Raw genomic sequence first — 19,287 nt, forward strand, 5'->3', positions numbered from 1 at the left:
ATTGCTATGCGTTTCAATTTCTTAATTAAAAGTCATATACATTTGACATCTGTTCCCAGCTGATGTTAGTTTGTTTGCATAATACACTAATATCCATCCCAACACACTTGTGGGTTTTAATTTGTTTCAATGGGGACATTTGTGTGTAACTATCTGTGTATCAAGTGTAAATTAACTTTAGAAATATTAAAATTCTTATAAAAAACATACAATGATCAATTTATACAATTTGCTGTAACAGAGCCAAAATGATCAAAATACAAAAAAAAAAGAGAGAAATACTAAATGTCTCTAAAGATGCACAAGGGTTAATGATATTAACATGAATTACTGTTTATGAAGTGATTTTCTGAGTGTTATTTGAGTAGTTGTAACACTAATAAGCTTGAGACATAGAAGCTTATGGTGCTTTTAATGGAAAAACAACAGATTTATTTTGTCTTTATATGAGTTTATATGTTCATGTAGAAGAGTTCATTGTCACTGAGACTAAGTCACTCACAGTCATTTTCTTCACCACTTCTGGCTCTTGGAGGAACGACAGCATCATTAAAGCCTCCAGGAAATACACCAGCATCAGTTCCTGTTCCCTCGTCATTTCTCCCTGACGTATCTCCAGTCACCCATAAGGTTTCAGGATGTTTGTCAAGACGTTGTTTTCAGCAGACTGCAAGACAGCCGAGCACTGCTCTACTGAAAGAACCCTGGAGGAGAAAAGTGAAGGAAACATGCCACGTTTTTTAAGAAAAAAACATAACTCTCTTAAAATAATTATAATCATCATTTTTGGATCATTTTTAATCCGTGATTCTCTATATTCTACAAAAACCAGAAGCAAGATGTTCAACACAAGAGTTTGGAAGCAGTCTGTGTGTTTGAGGCTAAAATGAATACATCAGATCACTATAATGTGATGGAAATGATTTTAAATCTTAAACTTTAGAGATTAAATGTCTGTAGTCAAATTGTAAACCTAAAATGTATATAAACTCTTGCCTATTAATTAAATTTTTTACATTTCTTAGGGTTAAACTTAAATTTAAATTTCAGGCACAGATCTTCTGCAAAGTTTATAGGATATTAATGTCTGAGAACAAACATAAATACATTCATTACTATTTTTTTAGTTTTATGTGTAGTCTTAGTTCAACAAACCTGAGGTCAGTTCAAATGCTAATAAATGCTATAATTTGTAATGAATTGTTTCAGTGGAAACTATCAAGACAACAAAAGTAAAGTATTTACCTTCTCAGAAGCCATTTCAGAGTCCAAATATCTCCAAATAAAGGTTTTTCCCAGAAAGCAAATAAGTCTGAGCGTTTGTTGAGGTGACTTCAGTCGCTGCAGAAGAGATCTACTGAAAAAATCTGTGAGCTGTGGAGACTTTAAATGATCCGAGCAGCTAAACAGACGACCAATCCTGAGCTGACGAGCTCATTAGCATTTGAAGATCATTTCTCTTCCCAGCGTGAACAGCAGAGATTCACAGTGATGGACCGTCATCATGTTAATGGAGCAGACAGATAAAGCAGAAACTCATTTGAATGAGAAACAACTGAATCGTGTAGTTTTACACAAGCAGAATGTCATGTACTCTATATGTTTGGTTTCTATGTCATACGAATATCTTGATTCAGCTTTTCCAGCATGAGGACCAAGTCCTTTTAATCCAAGCACTTATAAAACATTTTAGTATAATTTCATTTACAGAATTAGTCATGCGAATCACACTGCAAACATCTTTCATCATAAAAGAAGAGCATAATCTTTAAGATACCAAATCCTAAACATATTGCATATATTTATTTGCTGAAACACACAGTTTGATGAGTTCTGTGTAAAATTATGGAATGAGTTTCATTCATCAGTAAAGCAGCTCTGGAGAAAAGTGACGTCACCATCAGCTCGGTTTAGTTGATGGTAGATAAAGAGTTGCATTACATTTAATTATTATTTATTTAACAATTTTAGTTAATTTAACAGAGCCTTTTATAAGGGACTTACAAATGAAGATTTTCCTTTTTTTATTTTTCAAATCATTAATTTTAATCAACTTTGTAGTAATAACTATTTATTCTGATGAACTAAATCATTTTATTTTTAAAGGTATAGTGTTAAGCTTTGCTGGTGTCCATTCAAACTGTACTTTCACATATGCATACACTGAAGTTTTAAGCAATAGCTTTATTCTACAAAAGCACAGTTGAATCATTCGGCTGAACATGTTAAAAAACCTTTCAAATGATTTTAGCTTACACTTAAACACATACATACAGCGCTTAATGAATTATTAGACCACCACCACCCAGTGTAATATATTTAGAAAACTATTACATGTCATTAAAATTATGAATGATCAGAAGTATTTTGTAGCTAATTGTACATTTTAGCTTAGTTCCAGAGACTATAATATGTCAAAATATGCTTAGATTTTTAGTGGGTGGTATTTATTTATTTATTGTATTCAATGTAACTTAAAGCTTGCACTATTTCAAGACAAAGTGGCATCTAGATTATGTTTTTAGCAAAACTCAATAAGGGTAAATTTAACATTTCTTATTATGATACAGTAATGTAGTAATAACATGCTCTACTAAAGAGCTGAGAAACTTGGGAAAGGGTTGAGGTGCTCTATCTGATCCTTTAAGCTACTTTAGTTAATGTAACTACATGTAATTAATGTGTTTTAGTAATTGCAGATGTCTTTTCAATGACAATTAAAGAGTTCATTTAGATGAAATAAAGCACTTTCTTTGAAAACTTGAGAAAACATTATAGTGTGGGTTTGAGTCATGTAGAGTCTGACAGATAACTTCAACTGCAGACCAGCTATTAATTGCTTTGTTATCACCCAGCCCCCAGTTCACCTCAGCCATTATATCTGAGAATACAAGACAATAGTGATATTGAGACTTTCCAAAGATAAGTGTTGGTTAAGGTAATGGTGAAATCTTTAGTAGTCTACAGGGTGCGAATTACCGCTATTATGACGCAAAAACCTGCTGATGACTGTAACTGAAGACTGAATGTGTGCTAATGTACTTGCTGAGGGGCACAGGTAAATATGACATATATAATCACTTTATGTGAAGATTGTTTAAAGTTCACTTTAAAAAATAAGTGCATTTTAGTCTGGGACTAGCCTTAAAAAAGCTAGTCTGTAGGTACACTTAACTGGTCTACTAAATTGGAACAACAAATTTTGTTCTTAATGCACTTTGAAAGTCCTACTAAAGATACAGTATACTGAAATATATTTGTTCGTGCTAAAGTATACTTCAGGTACACTTTAAATATCTTGTTGCATTTAAGGACCTTTATTATTCAAAGATCATACAACCCTCATCAATATTGACATTAAAACACATTTTAGGCTTAATATTAAGAAATGTGCATTGTGCACTAGTACTCCAAATAAAGTTTAATTAAAATTTTTATATCATTAAGTCAGTAACCATATTGCTAGATCCGAACTATACTTAGTTTGAAATACATTTAAAATATGACTTGTTTTACTATGGTAAATTTCTACATATGCCATTTGTCATGCCATAGCATCATTAAACTAACATCTAACAATGGACAAAAGTGTTCACTCACTTTCTTACTCCATAAAGGCTGACGTGTAAACCCAGAACTAGATTTTTATAAGCTGACCCCAAAAAACGAGTGTAGAGTGCAACGTGTCATATTACTCTGAGAACTACGCCCACTGGAGGGAAACGTAATTGGCGACAGGAAACATTCATTATTTTTATTTCACTCCCTATGTAAACATGAGAGGAGGAAACTAAATTTTATTGGTCTATGTCAGTGCCCCTTTTCCTTACCTTCCTATTGTTGGAGAAATGATCCAGCTGAATGGCCCAATGTGAAATACCTAGACATCTGCAACTATTTGATCGAATCACCAGGTAACAGCATCATTTAATCTACCAAACAAAGGATAGCTTAGATAGCGTCAACCTATAATTTATGTAATAAGAATAATCACATAGCCACACAGCACATATCCTCAGCTTTATGAAAGTTAGAAAGAAGCAGGGGTGCAGATGATTATTGAAATAATGGGACAAGTCACCTATTATAAAGCTTATATTAGCTATGCTTGTTAGCAAGCTGTAGCTTGGGCCAATTGGTATTCATCCATGCTGATATTTACTAACATATATAATATTAACTATTTGATACAATTTTGATATTTACAAGTATTTGTTTCTAATCCCCTGGCAGGATCATCATTTACCCCAACAAAGATCAAAACCAGGCCTTGCATAGTTTAGTTAGCTTAGCTTTATTAATAATCAAGAGACAATAGCTGTGTCCAAAACTGAAGTGCATTGACTCCGAAGTGCGCATTTGAAGTACAATTGCATCACAGCGTCACAACGTAAGCTGACTCAATTCAGGATGCACTCTCCGAAGACAACATTTAAAGGCTGATTGCATCACCAAGCTGCGACAAAGGCTGACGTAATTTGGCTGACAACATCAAATGCGCCCTCCGTTTCCCAGGAAAATGAAGTGTACATTTGATGGACACTTTGCACCCCACCATATCCCAGAATCACTTGCACGCAGATGATGACGCTGTTTATATTGAAAGAACATAGCGGGTGAGAGTTCTGTTGGGGAAATCACATTGAAATTTAAGTATTGTGTTTTCATTTACTCAAATACCTAGCGAAACAAGTGTTAAACTCCATTTTAACAAATCCCACAAAAAATAACAAAAAACAAAAATAAAACAATATATAAAGCAATAGTCTTTCCCTTAGTTGTGCTTTTGTGGTCATTCAAGATGTCTTCAAATGTTTTAGCCAAACTTTAGCAATTCAGTATTTTTGGAATGCATGTCCTGCTGTGTCGTATTTTTCTACTGTTAAGATTGCAAACCTGTCTTTAGATTTTTCATAAATGTTTCCCCTTTCTTTTGTTTTAGTACTATTCTGGAGAAAATGAGCCTGCTGGGGAAAGACTTAAAAAATATAAAGTAAGCAAGTTAATAGACAGTGCTGTTGTTGTTAACAAGCATGGTTTATCTGCTCTGCTTTAGGATTGCAAGTGTCCTGGGACAGGTGAGGGAGTGAGTGAAAGCTCAGAGAGGACATCAAACTCCAGAGAGAAAGCAAAGAGAGAATGGAGAGACTGTTTTCTCTTCTTGAGAGAATGATTAACAAATACATTATTTATTAACCAAGAGAAAACAGTGGAAAAAATGGGTACATTACAATTTAAAAATTTTTTTTTTGTCACATTGTCAGTGAAACACAACACCAGGGTCTGGATTATGGCACCCCATCACTGTTGCCCATCACTTCTCAGAAGATCCAGCAGCACTGTGAGGGCCTCCCTGCTCAGCACAAAACCATTAAAAACCTGTCCAGCGCTGCCACATTCAGTTTGATCCTGCAGTACAGTACAGTACTACAATAATGCAGTGTTTCAGTAAAATGGAAAAGTGCTCCTCTTATTGATATTATCTATTCAACTTTAAGAGCACTCGGCAAGCTGGTTGGTGAGAAACCAGAATATTTATTTTAATGAAATCCTACTGATATGTTACTTGCGTAATAATTTGGAACACAGTGTATTTATCGGTGTATCCAAATTGGATTGGACCCTACACTACTGTGGCCACTGAACAAAAAAAGTGCTGACCTACAGTCAGAAAAACAAATTATTCAAAAAGTAAACACTGACCACTCCTGAAGCTTGTCCCGCACTTGCCCCAACGCTTGCTTCAGATCCGACACCAGGACTACTGTAGAGCCCTCTGCTGCCCTGTCACCAGCACCAGTGCCTACTCCTGCCCCAGCACTAGCGCCCACTCCTGCTCAGTCACCAGCACCAGTGCCTCCTCCTGCACCAGCACTAGCGCACACTCCTGCTCAGTCACCAGCACCAGTGCCTCCTCCTGCCCCAGCACTAGCGCACACACTCCCTGCTCAGTACCTCACCAGCACCAGTGCCTCCTCCTGCACCAGCACTAGCGCCCACTCCTGCTCAGTCACCAGCACCAGTGCCTCCTCCTGCCCCAGCACTAGCGCCCACTCCTGCTCAGTCACCAGCACCAGTGCCTCCTCCTGCCCCAGCACTAGCGCCCACTCCTGCTCAGTCACCAGCACCAGTGCCTCCTCCTGCCCCAGCACTAGTGCCCACTCCTGCTCAGTCACCAGCACCAGTGCCTCCTCCTGCCCCAGCACTAGCGCCCACTCCTGCTCAGTCACCAGCACCAGTGCCTCCTCCTGCACCAGCACTAGCGCACACTCCTGCTCAGTCACCAGCACCAGTGCCTCCTCCTGCACCAGCACTAGCGCACACTCCTGCTCAGTCACCAGCACCAGTGCCTACTCCTGCCCCAGCACTAGCGCCCACTCCTGCTCAGTCACCAGCACCAGTGCCTCCTCCTGCACCAGCACTAGCGCCCACTCCTGCTCAGTCACCAGCACCAGTGCCTCCTCCTGCCCCAGCACTAGCGCCCACTCCTGCTCAGTCACCAGCACCAGTGCTCCTCCTGCCCCAGCACTAGCGCACACTCCTGCTCAGTCACCAGCACCAGTGCCTCCTCCTGCACCAGCACTAGCGCTAGCGCACACTCCTGCTCAGTGTCACCCAGCACCAGTGCCTCCTCCTGCCCCAGCACTAGCGCCCCACTCCTGCTCAGTCACCAGCACCAGTGCCTCCTCCTGCACCAGCACTAGCGCACACTCCTGCTCAGTCACCAGCACCAGTTCCTCCTCCTGCCCCAGCACTAGCGCCCACTCCTGCTCAGTCACCAGCACCAGTGCCTCCTCCTGCCCCCAGCACTAGCGCCCACTCCTGCTCAGTCACCAGCAACCCCACCAGTGCCTCCTCCTGCCCCAGCACTAGCGCCCACTCCTGCTCAGTCACCAGCACCAGTGCCTACTCCTGCCCCAGCACCAGTGCTAATGCCCACTCCTGCCCAGTCACAAGTACAGCTATTGCATGTATTCAGAAATGTGCATTTCACATAACACGACTTCTTCAGAAATGTAGTCATTGGTCACAGTAGACTAATTATTTTTAAATATTTTGTATGTGGGGGCCAATATAAGATGTTTTCCTTTTTCACCATTTAGGCCATGTATCCAACAGAAAAAAAACTGTCTTGTTGCTGGATACGGTTGGTAGTTGAGTATGACCTGTATCATCTTACTCAATGAAAATGTAAAAGTTTTTCATCATGTCAACGTGTCTACTTTTTGTAGAGATACCCCTTTTTGACTATTCAAAGTGTTGCACGTAATAATTCAAATATTATATCACATAGAAATTGTATTATAAATAAGTACAATATAAACAATAACAACATTAGTAACATTTCATTATTTACATAAATTAGAAAAAATTACAAAACAATTACAATACATATTGCAAGTTAGAATATATATCAATCTATATTTAATAAAAAGTGCAAAAAATGTATTCTGCCTCTTAGAGCAGTGTTTCTCAACCGGGGGTACGTGGACCCCTAGTGGTCCGTGGCATAATTGCAGGGGGTCTGTAGGATCAATAGGAAAAATAATAAATAAATAATAATAATAATAATAAAATTTTTATTAACTGACACTTTATTTGATTTAATATTGACAATAATATGCTTACAAAAACCATTTAAAAAATCAGGTTCAAGTTCAAGTTACTTTAAGCGCATTTTCATATTTGCCGCCATTTTTGATCATTCACGGGAACAGCTTGTCAGTAAACAGCTGCCATTACAGGTGGCTTAAAAAACTCGATGGGCCATCAACCAGTGGACCTGACACAAGTCAAGAAAATTCTGGCCCACCAGAAAAGATAAGAATAACAGACACAAAAACACGTCAATATCAAGACAATTACAAAATGTTTGGGTTCACTGCAACAACGACTGAGCCCGCACAGCCACTATGCTTTCTGTGTGGTGAGGTCCTGTCGAACCACGCAATGAAACCATCCCATTTGCAGCGACATCTGAAACATTCTTCATGTGTCGGTAGGTCGGCCGAATTCTTCCACAGAAAATATTCTGAAATTCAAAAGAGTCAAGGCAAATTAAAAGCTGCTACACAGATGTCCAGCTCTTCCCTCCTTGCATCATATGAGGTATCACTGGTTGTGGCTTAATCTAAAAAACCATATTCAATTGCTGAGAAATTAATCGTGCCAGCAGCAGCTATTCTCGCTGAAACAATGCTAGACAAGAAAGCAGCAAAGGCAATTAAAACGGTACCTTTATCCAATGACACTGTATGCCGTTGAATTGATGATATGGCTGATCAAAGATATCGTTGCACAGGTGGTGGGTAACTTAAAATGGACTACAAGTTCTGCTTTACAATTAGACAAGTCAACTGACATTAGTGGCGAATCACAATTGGTTGCATTTGTTCGCCAAGGACACGGACGATATCAGTGAACATATACTATTCTGTAAGCCAATGCTGGGCAAAAACCACTGGTGAGGACATTTTTAATGTTGTGGACTCTTTTTTCATGCAACACTCATTGGACTGGCAGATGTGCTCACACATATGCACGGACGGCGCAGCATCAATGACGGGGCGGATCCATGGATTCTTCTCGCATGTGAAGCAGGTACATCCCGGCATCAAATCAATGCACTGCATAATTCACAGGGAGGCACTAGCTTCAAAATGATTGAGCCCGAAATTAAACGAAGTCTATTCGAAGAATGTTAAAATCATTAACTTCATCAAATTCCGACTAACGAATGCCAGGCTGTTTAAAAAACTGTGTGACGAAGTCGTCACTGAGCACCATCAATTACTGCTGCATACTGACGTACGTTGGCTCTCAAGAGGAAAAACACTTCAGAGACTGTTTGAATAACGGCACAAAGCATTCGAACTGAATAAATATCACAACTGCCTGGCCCAAAAAACTTCTAACCTAGCGGATATTTTCAGCAGACTGAATGAATCAACAGACTGAATGAATCAAACTTGGAAATGCAAGGTACAGACACATCTGTCTTACACATCTTTTGGTGCTTTTCCACTACACAGTACCAGCTTGACTCGACTTTATTTGGTTTTCCACTGTGTAAAAGTCGTACCTGCTTCCAGGTACTTTTTTTCGTATCACCTCTGGCGAGGTTCTGAGCGAGCTGAGACGATACTAAAACAACACACAAAAAAACTGAAAACTACAAAATTACCACATAGAATCTTCAATAATCACCGCTACACCAACGCACGCGCCAGACGGAGTATCCTGAATAGCCCAGCCAGCAGTTTCGTTTTGCTGACCTCAGCCTCTCTAGAAACAATGTTTGTCTTCTTGCTGTGAGAAACAGCATACGATCGATTTCGATTAGCGGGTGTGTGTCGCATAGAAGATTACGTCACGTCACGTCACGGCAGTTTCCAGCGGCGTCGCTATGACGACCATGTACTATTGTGGAGGTACTATCTGCAATGGAAAGCGGAGCGAAAAGCGAGACGAGGCGAGTCCAGTCAAGTTGATCTAGCAATTAAAAATAATCGAAAAACCCAGTTTCTAATATCAAGAATATGGTTTAAACAAAAGAATAGACCTCTGGAGAAGGAAATGTCAGGATGGGGATCTCAGCAGTTTCCCTCAGCTTAACAGGTGCATTTTAAATGGTGGAGCTGATACAGTCAGCACTCTACAGAGAGTACAGACACACATGAGCAAACTTTCCTCTGAGTTCAAGTCATATTTTCCAAACATTGAGGTCCAGAATTCAGAACTTCACTGGATAAGGAAACCTTTTGTGGCGACCAGCATCGAGACAGCTCCTGTTAGTCTTCAAGAACGACTTATAGATTTGTCCTCAGACACTGGTTTGAAGATAATGTTTTCAGAGACACCACTGACAAAGTTTTGGTGCAGTGTTGAGAAAGAATACCCTGATGTAGGGAAATGTGCTCTGTATGAACTGCTGCCTTTCGGATCAACCAGGTCACATTTTCAGCCATGGCAAACAAAGACAAAACAGAGAAACAGACTCAACCTGAGAGAAGTCTTATTGCTGCTGTTGCCACAGTTCACCCTAGAATGCAAAATCTTATTCGTGATAAACAAATGCAAATTTCACATTGAAAATTAAATGAACAAATTCAGATGGACCTTTATTAATGTAAATAAATTGAAATGTGAAGGTCAAAGCATAAAAGTATTACTGTTAGTGTAATATCCATTTCATGTTAAAATACTGATCAGAAACAAAAGCAAAACAAAGGTATTTTAATGTAAATGCTTTTTGACAAGTTAAATTCAGCTACGACAACTGCCATTAAAATGTTAAATGCGTTCTATCTATTGAAATATGTTTTACAAGTCAATGTTATTGTATTTGATGACTGCGTAATTTTAATGCAAATGAAAACAAACAAACAAAAAAATACTTATTTTGGTTGACAACACAACACCAGAATTCAAAATTTTATTTGTGAAAAACCAGTGCAAATTTAACATTTAAAATGTAATGAATAACTTTACATTCAGATGGACCTTTATTAATGTAAATAAATTAATATACAATTGAAGGTCAAAGCAATTAAGCATTACTGTTACTTTTTTTCATGTTTTTAAAATACTGACCAGTAGCAAAAGCAACACAAAGGTATTTTTATGTAAATCCTTGTTGACCAGTTAAATCCAGCTACAACACAATTGGAGTAAAATGTGTAAATATTTGTTTTATATAATGAAATAGTTTCACAAGTAGGGAAATTTTCCCTGTTTGGAAGACGATTAATTGATAATGTTTTGTCACGGTATGCGATATTATTACGGTATTGAAATTAAGTTCTAAAAAAGTGGTCATAATACAGTAAAACAGGTAAAATAACTTTTTTTATGACAAAAATAACTAAACATTTGAATACAATAAAGCAATACAAAAAATATATTTAAAAATAAAAGTTTTTTAAAACAACACCGATTAAAGTGCAAAAGAACTTTAAGACCCATAGGTACCACTTTACAATAAGACCTCATTAGTTAACCTTAGTTAATGCATTAACATGCATTATGAGCAATGAGCAATAGCTACATTTGGTACAGAAGTTATTAATCTTTGTTAAAAAATTCAAGTCTTAGCTTACGTTAGCTCATTTAATAGCAAACTTGCAACTTTCGAATTTAACAATGTGTTATTAAATATTGGAATACCTAAGATTAATGAATGTTCAGAAGAATTTCTCATTGGCAGTTTAACTAATGAAGCCCTAATGTAAAGTGTTAATGAACAATATAGAATCAAAACACTTTCAAACAAAATCTAGGGCATGTTGTAGTCTAGATTAAAATGGAAAGATTTTATGGAAATATATAAATATTATTTTATATTATTTAAATGTTTAGAAAGTAGCAGCTGCTTTTATTTATGGTGTTTCCAGGGTAAGGGCTGCATTTTCTGCAGTTTAGCGCCATCTGCTGTCAGAGAGTGCATGTGCTTTAATTCATCGCGTCTCTCACGTGTTCCTCCATGTGCTTCTCGTGAGTGCTTGTTTACATCAGAGCGCACATGCGTCTTTAAAGCAGCATACAGCAGTGTTGTGCATTTTGACCACTTGATGGGAAAAGTATACTTAAAATGCATTCCAAATTCGGACGAATATTTGTAATATATAATTATTCTCGGTATTTAGAAGTTGCCCACACGATAACATACCGTGCATATTCATTACCGCGATATAAGCGCATTACCGAATATCGGCACATGTCTATTCACAAGTCAATGTTAGTGTTTGATGATTGTGTAATTTTAATGCAAATGAAAAAAAAAATCTGTTATTTTAGTTGCCAGTTATTATTAATAAAGTATAAAATTATTTGGACTCAATTAAATACTAATTTTAAAAATGTGACTGGAATGGATAATGGGAGTGGTAGTGCACTGTCAGAAATAGGGGTACAGTAGGGAGTCCATTTCTGTCCCCCAAGGTACAATCTACACTAACGTACCCCATAGGACTTATTATTTGACCTCAAGGTACTGTATGTACATTTTTGAGGGTCAAAAAGGTACATATATGTTCCCAAGTATTAAAAGGTAGATATATGTACTGTTTCTTTTAAAGGTTAAGGTACAATATCAAGAGACAGCCTCTGCTAAGGCATTTTTATTTTTTTTTTTTTGTAAAAGTTGTTGTTTAAAGATTTTAATGATACCTTCATTATTTATGGTAGAAAAATAACTATATTAATAATAATAATAACCACTATATTTAAGTACCCTTGAAATAAAGGAAATAAAAGTTTTGTCAATTTTGTCAAAAGTTTTGTCAAAGTCAATTTGCTGATATTAAATCATTATAATAAAATTATCCAGCTGATGAAATTATGATATTATATTGATCATGTAAATGAAAAACAACACACATAACACACAATGTCTGATTCTCTCACTGTTATAGTGTATTTCATCCAGAAATATTTTTGCATTGCTTAGCCTGAGTACATTATCCCTAATTTTACTTGAGAGAGCGGGAATGGAGACTGGCAACTCACTAGTTTTTTTGATTGGTGAAAAGATGTGTCAAATATGTAGAGCCAGCCCTGATTGGCTGCTTGAATCTCAATTTAAAAGAATGTCCAGTTCGCGGTCTTTCTTTTGGCGGAGAGAAGTCATAGCACGGTTACTCATGGTTTTTACAGGGCTTTCAACCGAGGAGGTCCTTCAAAAAATATCAGAAGCAGGCATAGAAGTAACCGACGTCGAAGCCCAGAGATTCAGAGGTAAGTTTTTATTCAAATGCCATTTTATTTGACAAAATATTTGTGGTAGCTGATGCTAACGGGATAATGTTACCCCCGCCAATTGTATATGTCCTCTGCTAGTGGATTATAAAGTGGATGAAACCTAGAATGTTACTGAATTTTTCCTTGGCTGGTAAGGCCATGTTTTTATTATTAATATTATAAAATATTAGAATTGCAGAGGACTTTACAGGGGCTTGTGCATAAGCTCGCCAGTTAGTGGCGTCATAGGCCAGTCCCGCCGCTCGGCAGCCATCTTGGTAACGGTCAGTTTTTTCGGACTAACAACCAGGCCCCTATCTAAATGAACGTGGAGAGAGCCACAACTGAATTTTCACTGGTCATCAGGACAAACACTGCTGGTAGAATCAGCAGTAAAATATGAATAATATTGCAGCGCACATAGCATCCTATCTGAAAGCCCAGGTGAGCAGTTGTCGCTACCATCGGGCTATCAGTCTCAACTTTGGTCAGTAAGTTAGCTGGTTAGAAAGACACAGGAGCTTAGCTTGGGTCTCAAGTCTACGTTATTCACTGACTGTAAAATAGCACCCGCTAATGTATTAGCACCATCTCGGTCGCACACACTCACACACCAACGCTGTGTTCGTGGTCTTAACTTTACTGCTAGCCTCTACTATCTGCTCCTGTCGTCAATCTCTCTCTCTCTCTGTGTTTCTCTCACTGTGTCTGCACCTATTTTTAAATGAATTTAAATGAATTTTGTATGACACATTTTAGGTTACAGGGATTAAAGTTTTCCATCGCTACAACAGATTTCCATTAATTGCAGAGAGTCTACGACGGGTTTCCATCAGTATCAGGGCTCCCCCTGTCTTTATGTCTTAAGTTCACTTTTAATAATTTTAAGGTCAAAAATATGCTTACATTTCTCAAATAGTGTAATAAATGTCTTAATTTTAGTTTGAATGGGTCTTAAATTAAGTAAGGATGAAGTGTATTCTCCCTGGTGAGGGGGATGCGATCAAAGCCTGGAGTGGAGTGAAAGCACGTTCCTCTCTGCACTCTAGCATTCTGTAATTACACCGCTCCTGATCCACTCCGGGTTTTCTATACCCGATAACAGAAAAACTTCTCAGGATAAGTGCAAAATGAAGGTTGTGAAATGATTGCCTAATGTAAACTCTACTTTGGTGCTGCAATGATATTGCATATTACCACGATAACCGACCTCATCTGAGATGCTTTAGGGGCCGTTCACAATTGTGCTCACATTTGTTTTTTTAAATGTAGATGCGCGAAAAGTGCGCTCAAAGAGCGACGCCGTTGCAACTATCGCTTGTTTTCCCAGGCAAGGTGAAAAAAAAAATCAAAGTAAGTTAGTCTTTAGGGCTTTTTGTTCACTGAAGCTGTGAGCAGAGCGCGAATTCCAGCGCGACACTTCACGACACACTTCAGTTAACGGTCATAAAATATGAGTCTGGCCTGCGCGATGTATAGCTAAGCCAAACAACTGTTTACGATATAAACGAGTAACAGAAACAGAAATCAGTTTGCAACGACTGTATCAATCAAATCACAGCTTTGGGAAGGTTTGCACTTGTATTACGTACACGCACCTGATTTGTATGTGCGCTATTATGGTACTAGGTAAACCACGCCATACGAAAGTATAGTCACCCAAAATGTGTAACCTTAAAAACTGTTTTATGGCTTAATTTCAGAATGAGTTATTTAGGAGAGAGTGATGCACTGCTAGTGAAGCAGAAGCAGTTGGAAGCAGGCCTGTAGTCCACCTGGAACTGGTCATGGCTAAAACTGGAATATAATGTTTAATATAAGATTTAGGTTAAAGGGTTAGTTCACCCAAAAATCAAAATTATGTCATTAATGACACACCCTCATGTCGTTCCAAACCCGTAAGACCTCCGTTCATCTTCGGAACACAGTTTAAGATATTTTAGATTTAGTCCGAGAGCTTTCTGTTCCTCCATTGAGAATGTATGTACGGTATACTGTCTACGTCCAAAAGGTAATAAAAACATCATCAAAGTAGTCCATGTGACATCAGAAGGTCAGTTAGAAATTGTTGAAGCATTGAAAATACATTTTGGTCCAAAAATAACAAAAATTACAACTTTATTCAGCATGGTCTTCTCTTCCGGGTCTGTTGTCAATTCCGACCCAAGACACTTCAGAGACGCTTCTGATGCGTTATCTAGTGCGCCCGAGCTTCGTTTGCAGTCTGAGGGAGACGCATGCTGTATTCAAGCTATTCAACATTGTTTGTATTTTGGTATCGCTATATTTTTTTTAAAATGGTGCGTAAGTGTGCATGTCGCAGATGTCCTAGTCGCCTAATCGACTAAATCGAAAATATCTTAAACTGTGTTCCGAAGATGAACGGAGGTCTTACGGGTTTGGAACGACATGAGGGTGAGTCATTAATGACATCATTTTGATTTTTGGGTGAACTAACCCTTTAAAGGAGAAGACCTTACATTCCCTTTATCAGATGTTGTCAAGAAAATTAATAAGAAGGATCATGTGAGATGTATTCTCTGCCACAAAGAAATAAACACATTTTTTTAAATGTGCTACATATAAAAATGTTACAGCGGAAATAAATAATGCAGATTTTAATGGTTTTATAGTATGAAAACTAACATGTAGTCTACACACAAATGCCACATATCTTCCATATGCCATTAAGTACTGCTTCTTAGATTAGTATCAAGCTGAATGATGATTTCTGATACGGAATAAAGCTTAATGTTTTTTTCTTCTGTAGTTGTGTGATGAGTTGGAACGTATCCATCCAGGAGCAGGGAACTTGTGTCAGCGATTCAATAAAGGCTTCAAATGTATTGTACCGAAGGTGCTTCACCTAGATCAAAGGAAATGCCCACCATTCAAGTTTTACCTGGAGACAAAAGAAGAAGCTCTTACTGAGGATCTTCCAGGTACTGATTAAATGTTAATGCCTATACCACAGTGTTTCCAAGTCGTTGGCCTTAATATGTCTTTAATTCTATTTTAGATTTGTTATTATTATGTCATAAAACAGTGTACTTCAATTGACAAAGTGTTAATTAACACAGGTTCTGTGGGAAAATCATCTTTTTATATTCAAATTGCTTACCTGAAATTGACATCTACACTGGACCAAATGCATAGTGATGACCTTTTATATTTACCTGCACTGCTTCTTAATTAGAAAAATTACATTTTAAATATCAAGTATATCTTATGTCTTGCAGATATTGACTTTAGGGCAGCCCCCATCTTTCTGCCTTACATCTCCAAGGAGAACATTGATCGCTTTATTACACTTGGAGAGGTATGTCTTGCTTGCTAAAATCTCTTTTGTTCACCTCCATAACACCAAATACACTTGACAAACGTACTGATAGAAAGAAAATCACATTTTTAACACCACACATATCTCTACTTTATCCACTTTTAATTATTTCATTACTTTTAAGTGGTATGTAAAGTGGTAATGAGGCTGATCACCTCATCATTGTTGCTATGCTGAAGACTTGCTTGGATGGTCCTATTGCTTTTTGTCTTCCACCATTGTTAAATTACTTTAGATTCATCAATTCTTGCTTAAATCCAGTCAAACAAGTTTTAACAGCAATTCATACCTGTTCTTGTGTGAAAGGAAAAGGCAGAATTTTGAGTACATAAGCACAATATTTGTGCACAATGACTAAAAAATAAAATGTTACTCTAATTGTGTAGCATGAACACCCAAAACAAAATCTAATTTACTATTTATTACATAATTTATGCACACCACATTAGAATATAGTCGCATTGTAATTATAAACCAATATTTGAGCATATAATGTGTAAAGAAAGAATGTAGATGATGCATGTGGTTAGTTATCTAGTTTATCTACCCAATAACACAATGCTAATTATTGCTATTTTAACAACCCTATCAATGAACAATATCACAACAGCCTCACATTCCTCCTTAAAGAGCAAGTGCAATATGTCAGAATGGATTAACGTTTCGTTCGTTACCAGAATTTGTGAGGTATTCATATTTTTCACCAAATGGTAAGACTGTCAGGTTAATTTGCTTTTTACCTTTTGGCTTTGAATAGACTGATCTTGACAGCCCGTACCCAACTATTCAGTTGACCGACCGAGACTTGAAAATGGCCTTTGCCAGGAGAGCTCCAAACATTCTGAAAGTGGACCACATCGAGGGGTTTCGCAACTCAGGAATCGACGAAGAAATCCTCTCAGCCTTCTGCACATACTTTGTGTTCAATCTTGCATATCCAAGACATCTGAAGAACACTCTGGGCCCTATCATACACCCGGCGCAATGCGACGCAAGGTGCAGCACAAGTGTGTTTGCTAGTTTCAGTCCGGTGCTGTTCGCATTTTCCCGTCCAGCGCCACGTAGTCTAATTAGCAAATGCATTTGCGCCCATGGGTGTGCTGGTCTAAAAAAGAGGTGTGTTCAGGCGCATTGCTATTTTAAGGAGCTGAAAATAGACTGCGCCATAGACCAACTCAAACCTGGTCTAAAGTCTGGCGCAATGTTTTTTCTTTGTTATTTAAAGAGCATGTTAGTAATAGGCGGGTCCACAATGTGCGTACACGCTGCTTATTAAACACAGGGACGCACAGCAGCACACAAACATGCCAAATATTAAAAAATAATGGATCGCAATGCATAAGAATTTTTTGTAGGCTAATTAAATATAAAAATGCCTACATGTCATAATGGATAGTTATTGCATGTATCAGAATCAGGCTATCTATCTCTGTTTCATCTCGGAGACGCGTTCTGTCTTTGCGCTTGCCAAATTCCGCCGTGTAAATGGCAAATCCGTCATGGCAGGAGCGCAACTGGCTCTTAAAGGGAATGGAAGATGAGACTCTGATTGGTTTATTGCACGTTACGCCCAAAAACCACCCATTACTCATTAAGAGAACAGGGACAACCCGTTTAGACCATGCGCCCGGGCACGCCAACCGTTTTTCTGTCGTTAAAATAGCGAAAGTGGATTTGGACACGCCCTGAGTGCACATGCACCATACGCTTTACATTTTGCGTTTAGATCGTTAAAATAGGGCCCTCTGATGTTTCTCCAAAGGTACATTGCCACAATAGTTGTGGATGGTTACCAGCCTCTGCCAGTAACTGTCACTAGGCAAATAAATCTCCTCTACTGACTCCACCATGCCTTGTCCATACCAGTGCTCCAAATGCTCCAGGAGGACATTCACTTTGATGAAACTAATTCAGCACATAGGACTCATTCATGCACATGAAGCCAATTTCACTATTACATGTGGACTTAATGACTGCCAGTCAACATTTACAAAATATGAGTCTTTTAGGCGACATGTATATCGAAAACACACAGACCGTGTTTTACGTCCTGACAATGATGATGATGATGGAAATACTGAGGTAGCAGATGAAAATTTTGATCAGCCTAGGACACACACTGTCACTGAAAATGCTCCATGTATGGATGAGCTGTTAAAGAATTTCAAAGAAATTGAAGTATGCTGGGTGAATTTTAGAAAGTCCCGGTAAAAAGTGTGACCATTCCATTTTTATCTTTACCTGTGGAGCTGCAGAGAGCCCTGATGGTCAATCACAACCTCTGTGATGTAGATTTAACAGAGAAAGCTATCCAACGTGTGTCTGAAGTAACAGTCAACAATGTGAAGTATGCTGTCAGAGATGTATTTGTCATAGATGTACTGCATTCTGAGAATGTTCCAGTGTTATGGCAAATCAAGTACATCTTTAAGATAGACACCATGTGGATCCTTTGTGGAAAAATGTTGATTCCTTTGTCCTATGACCGTCACTTTCATGCATGCAGTTTCAAGGTTGATAAAGAATGGACTTTACTGAAACCAGAAGATGAAATTGAGTTTCAGGCAAATGACACTTACTCAGTTGATGATTGTTTATATGCCACAGTTAGACATTGTGTTTAAAATGAAATGTTGTAAAATGTGTAAATGAAAAGGATTTAATAAATTCAGCGTGTGTGCATGTAATATATCTATCTCATTATAGTCAATGATTGTACCCTGTAGAACGGGGGTTGGTTTGATATATGATAGGGGTCCAGTGCTCAAAAAAGGTTGAGAACCACTGCCTTAGAGCACCGATGAGAGTGAAATTAGTCAATGTGTCACATTGGAAAAGTTAAACATTGTCTCATCCTTTCCAGCCAGACTCTACATCATGTGGTGCCTTTGCAATAAAAGTGTGATGTAGATGTAACTTATATCATGTTTTATGTTTTCAGTTTGCAAAGAAAATCTTGTGGCAGGAATCTTGTTTTCCTGCGGCTATGAACAACATTGTGGAGCTAAGATGGGAGACGGCCACCACGCTTCTCAGAGAGTCTGGTGTATTCTGTGATTAAACTATTAACGAGTGAAATTCCTTACAAAAATCAACTTGTAAAATCATAAAAATTAGTCATGTACAGGTGCATCTCAATAAATTAGAATGTCGTGGAAAAGTTCATTTATTTCAGTAATTCAACTCAAATTGTGAAACTTGTGTATTAA

Source organism: Cyprinus carpio, unplaced genomic scaffold (assembly GCF_018340385.1).
Source record: "Cyprinus carpio isolate SPL01 unplaced genomic scaffold, ASM1834038v1 S000006514, whole genome shotgun sequence".
NCBI classification, from domain to species: domain Eukaryota; kingdom Metazoa; phylum Chordata; class Actinopteri; order Cypriniformes; family Cyprinidae; genus Cyprinus; species Cyprinus carpio.